Source organism: Dermacentor andersoni, chromosome 3 (genome assembly GCF_023375885.2).
Source record: "Dermacentor andersoni chromosome 3, qqDerAnde1_hic_scaffold, whole genome shotgun sequence".
Taxonomy (NCBI): domain Eukaryota; kingdom Metazoa; phylum Arthropoda; class Arachnida; order Ixodida; family Ixodidae; genus Dermacentor; species Dermacentor andersoni.
This window is the reverse complement of record NC_092816.1, coordinates 30,150,357-30,155,961: the sequence shown is the minus strand read 5'-3', so window position 1 is coordinate 30,155,961 and position 5,605 is coordinate 30,150,357. Positions and strand designations below refer to the sequence as shown.

The 5,605-nt window shown below is 46.4% G+C and overlaps 1 non-coding gene across 1 annotated transcript; it reads right to left on the bottom strand.

Annotated features, from left to right (window-relative positions):
- Positions 1-954: 954 nt before the first annotated feature.
- LOC126521024 (U2 spliceosomal RNA) lies at positions 955-1,137 on the bottom strand. The gene has a single exon (XR_007597181.2). It is a non-coding gene; the product is annotated as a U2 spliceosomal RNA (small nuclear RNA).
- Between the last annotated feature and the right edge of the window lie 4,468 nt (positions 1,138-5,605).

The window sequence follows — 5,605 nt, the reverse complement described above, 5'->3', positions numbered from 1 at the left end:
CTTTGTCCTGTCTTTTGCTTGCAATCCAATACGTGCCATCGTTACAGGGTCACGTTCCTATAGGAACGTGACCTTGTAACGATGGCACGTTCTTTGTATACAAAGAGAAACACCGATTTAGTGTAAGCTGAACAAACGTTCCTTCAAAACTATATTGTTGGTAATTTCGCGGTATTCGGTTGATTACTTGAAGAGATAATGGAAGCCAAACTTTAAAAAAGAATTTATTTCGCGACAAAATTTGTGCGGCGGTGCGCCAGGGCGACGTCGCAAATTTCAAAGTATTTTTTGCGGGTCGTTGTGGTGCAGTAAATGTTCTCTAAACTTTTTAGTCAACTGAGTCTTTGGCTCCTTTTAGACTATCATGTAGTCCATTTTTACCGATGAAAAATCAACTACCCCTAGCAGACGCCGTCAAAATCGAAGACGTCACACGTGGCCAATGCGGGAATTTCAAGGCGGTGTCGCCACCGGTCTTTCGTTGCTGCATCGAGGTTGCAAAACAAATTACTGGAGTGGAGAGGACGCCTCAAAAGGGAAGCCGCATCGCCGCCATTTCACCTTAGGTACGAAGAAACGTTAGCGAATAGCGGGGATTATGCGAAGCGCTTTCTTCCTACTCCGTGCTATTTAGGATGGTTAATCTTGCCGTGCAGATATTGTTCGACGTAATCCTTTCTGTCACCGGTTTGAGACGGAAGCCTTGCAAAATTTTATGGGTAAACCGTGATATGAATACGCAGCCAAAGTTAACATTATAGCCAGAAACCACGAGGTCTTAATTTACAATTACGCAAACATATACAATACGTGAGCAAACTGAAATGAGCTGTGAGCGGATTTCAGCTGGCTTCACCTGTGCTGTCAAGAAACTGCGGCGGCTGCTACTCCAGCAATTTTTACCGCGAAGCTGTTTATAGCTAGGGTTTCGTGCACTTTCTTCTGCGTGTGTACAAACAGTGTGCCGATCCCGGACATAGTGTAATACCGGGCCGACCCGCGGCGGAGGTGAAGCAGGCTCAAGAACTCCGCCAACTTGCAAAAATAAGCTTAATATCTTGCGTCGAAATAGAACCAGTATCAGATATTAAGCTGATAAGAACAGATACTACACTTTGACCCGCGTCGGCCATGTATACGTTCTCAGGCGCCCTCTGTTTGTCGGCCATCCAAACGCTTGCGTATCTGCCTTCCTTACGCTCTCCCGTGGTGGCGGTCCCGCCGAAACGTCACGCGTGTCTATTTCCTGCGGCTCCTCTGGGCGGCGGTACCGTCGTCCACGCGAATGTATATAAAAATCACGGTAGATGAGTTCGTACTTTTGTTCATAATTGTGTGTCACCTCTGTGTCGTGTGCAACACAGCTTCGCTAGCCATCCACCTTCACAGAGTGGAATGGCTCATGATATTCTGTAAAACTCCTTGGTTGCGTCTTTTCTGGCTTATGAAGCTTCCCTCACGCCAAGGGCTTTCTTTCTCTCTGCTTTTCTTTCTATTGCCGAAGCAGAATTTACTAATTGAATTTACTTAGTGAACATCACTGTTACCGTGACCTGATCAGTCTTCGTAAGCCAGAAATATTGTGTAAATGACAGAGTTCCCCCACCAACTTCCTGTGACGTCATAGCTCTATGGCAGTTCATCTTGTCTAGCTAAATTCTCGTACATAAGGAAGGAGTACGTTGCATTCTGAAGCCTTGAGAACATTTGCTTCGGTAAAACGGCCCAAACAAGAGATAATACTTTGAAATCCATGAGATCACACTGACTAACCTGGCTAACACACACTGACTAACATAGGCGACTATGCGGGTAACCGCGGGACTATATAGTCGGGGCGTCGTGTTTTGTTGTCCGCGGTGCAGGGACCGCAGCCTTAGTCTTGTAGTAGAGTGCCTGCACCGGCTGCAGGAGGCTGTAGGCTCAAAACTAAGTTGCCACCGGTGGCCCACCGGTCATACGAATGGACGCATGGCGTCCCCCTGCCCGGCACGTGGGTTTATTTGGGGGTGAATTGTTCTGAGAAAGTAGCCTTCACCATGCAAATCCAGTCTAACCCTGCGGGGCCAAGAAAACCACGAAAAAAAAAGGGGGGGGGGGCGGTGAGGGATCAGGATGCCACCGGTTTCTCATGCGGCGTCCCACAATGCGCCTGTTATGTGGGGACGCTCTCGGGTTGGAGAGAAACGCTCGTTTCCAAGCGCTTGGCCGCGAGCGCGCTTGTACCCGTGTCGTCTACCTTCTGTCAGTCCTCGTCTTGCCGAGCTGTTTCCCTCTTCGAGAGAATGCAGCAAACCAACTAGTCCAGCGTCGCTCACTGCCGCTTGTACCCATCTTACCGGTAAGTATGTGCCCGGCGGCAGTACTCGTCTGCGTCTAACAATCGCGGTAGATGCTCCACCAGAACGCCATCTGTGCTTGGACAAGGACTGCCCGGAGACCACGCCTAAAAATCTCTACAGAGCCCTCTTTCGGGACGCGAACCCCCGCAAGTAGACGAGAACTATCGGCCGGGGGACATCTCTACCCATTAGAAAAACCGACGGATTTCCGGACCGAGATTCGAGCCCAGTGCCACCCGCATAGGAGGCAGACGCTCAACCGCTAGGCCACTGCTGCAGTCCTGGGTCTGGACCTGGTATAGCAACTGTACTTATACAAGGCATTTAACTTGCTTCCACATGAGGGATCATGGAGCATAGTCTTCTACATAAATTACCGGAGGGAATGGCACCGCGATCGCTCCGCCACCATGGAAAAGAAAGGTCGTGCATGGGATCCCTAGCTTTTATGCTTGTGACTTTACGCTATATTGTAGTGTTCGTTATTACGCTTTAATTCATCAACGCACGCGTTACTTCGCCAAAACATTTCCCATGGTGTCCTCCCTCACTCTCTGCCACGCCCCCCTCGCCCCGCCCCATTCATATTCCGCGAGATATTATATCGGTTGTGTTCGCAGTCCTCCCAGGGCAATTGTTAAAATTCTTTGATCGCAAAACACATTCATAAAGCTTCGAATTGCTTCCATGCATAATTCCCTGCAATATCATAATTAATCCCCTGTCTTTGGAGTTTACCTACATACTGCCCATAACATGGACCTTATTTTCACAATATATAAACAAAGGAGGAGGAGGAAGCAGGAATAGACGGAAAGACAGGGAAGTTAGCCAGTTCTCAGACCGGCTTGTCCTAGGACCCTTTCCTGGGCGCTTGTCAAGACTACTTAGCACTCTTGAGAGTTCTTTTCTGAGTGCACTGAATCGGGGACACTCACAGAGAAGATGGGCTATTGTTTCCGCGCAGCTACAGTTATCGCATGTAGGGCTGTTGGCCATACCGACCCGAAATGAGTAAGCATTCGTGAAGGCCAGGCCAAGCCACAAACGGCACAGAAGCCTCTCCTCAACTCTAGCTAGTTCTGGCGGAAGACGTAGACGTAGATTCGGATTAAAGTTGTGGAGACGAACGTTGGTAAAATCCGTCGAGTTCCACTGTGCAAGTGCAAGTTCACGTGCGAGCTAACGGAAGTCCTGCAGACGATGTCTTGAATTTTGTGGTGACGGACTTCGCGGGAATAACCACTGCTCCTGCTGAGCTTGCAGAAGAAACTGAACCATCCGTGTAAGTGTGAAGTCGTCCGCTTTGTTTCTCACGCAGGAGCAGTAGCGTGGCTTGCACATTGTAGGGCTAAAAATGACGATTGCGTTTTCGTTTGGATTCCAGGAGTAGTCAGGAGAGCTTCGAATGAATGTAAGTAACGCAAAACAAAATGCCTTGTTTAGTTCACCAAGGACATCGCTGAAACCAAGTCGGAACGTGCTATGACGTCTGAAAAATAGGGAAAGAAAAATTGACGGCTCCCTAATTATTTGCAACGCTTCTAACCGGACTAAGCACATAAAAAAATTGCCGCAAATTGCAGTTACCATCTTCCCCCTGCCGTTTCCATAAAATATAGGCCTACTGTAACCTGCAGCTATGTCGTGACACTGGGAAGCATAGCTGATAGCGGCCGTATCATACGCTCTTACACTTGAATGCGAATTTTTTTACAAAGGCTGTGTTTGATACAACCGCATTAAACTTCGCACAGAGAGTTTCCATAGCGTACCACCAATTGTCGCTAAATTTGCTCTTGGTGGCTTTCATAATTCTGCAGGGCAGCGGGCTCATTTTTTCTCCACTCGTTAGACACGCTCATAACACTCTAGAGTGCCTGCATACGCAATTTATTGCGAAAGCCCCAATTACCGATCTATTTTGAACTTACCTACACATCACCGATTAACTTGTCCTTACAGGGACCTAACATAACGAAGCTGTCTCCTTTACTTCAGTGAGGACACCAGGCGAAACTAATATGTCATGCAGGCATCAAAAAGTAAAAAGACAAAAGACGACGGTTCAACAATTATTTGTAACGCTTCTAAGTAAACAAGAGACGTTAAAACTACGTGACACATTGCGCTTAATATGCTGCCTGTTCCTTCAAAGTATAAAATACATGAAACGCAGAGTTGAGTTCCTTTAGGATATAAGGAAACCTAGCTAATAGCAGCAGCGTGATACTTTCGAACAATTGCTTACAAATTTTTTAACGCTGTATTTCATCAACATGCATTTACAATCGCAGATAAACGCTGTATTGTTCCCCTTATGGTCGCAAAATTGAAGCACAGTTGTAGTTCTTCGAGCGCAGCCGTCTAAGCTTTACACCGCTCGTAAAACAGATTAATAACGCTATGGACAACTTGCATACGTATTCTACTGGAAAATGCGAATTTAAACGGTCCGTTTGGAACATTGCCTACGCATTGGCCATGCCATGCCCCTAATTTCCCCAGATGTAAACAAGATGCCCTGTTTAGCTCACCGAGGACACCGGAGAAACAAACTGTGTTGAAAGTTAGCGCTTGTCCTGTCTAGTTTTTGTGGATCGTCCTTTGCGCGCTATACTTACAGTGTAACTATGTTTTACCAACCAGCCCAAGCCTATACTCTTCTGAAAACAAACTACGAATCTTATGATATGCACGAGAGCACACGAAAAAACGGTAGTTTAGTAATTATCTGCAAGACTTTCATGTAAAGCAGGAAAGGAAACGCACTTCGTTTAAAATTCTGTTTATTTTCACGGAATTTGAACTGTTTCTCGTGCTGTTTGTTTTAGGAGTCTGGGGAACATTTTGATTAGCGGCAGTATGACACTCTGGAATGCTTCATTGAGTAACTTTATACAAAGGCTGCAATGAACCTACACAGAATAAACATATATCGCCCGTCACTCAGAACATTGCTTCGTACTTCAAATAAATATAAACACCATGCCCCGCATATCTTACCGAGGGTACCAGGAGGAAAAGACTAAATGCTGTGTATGATGCATAAAAAATTGACGGTCACTTTAGCACACGTCAAAGCGCGTGAAGGCGAAAGCCTGCACGCTCAGGAGGCATTCATTAAATTACTCGACATTGTCATTCGAATGCATTACTTCTTACTTATTTTCTTCCACCAAAGGTCGTGGGTCCGAGTGCCTTAATTGACAATACCTTAATTAACTGTGTATTAATTAACTTCAGGCCGATTAACACAATAT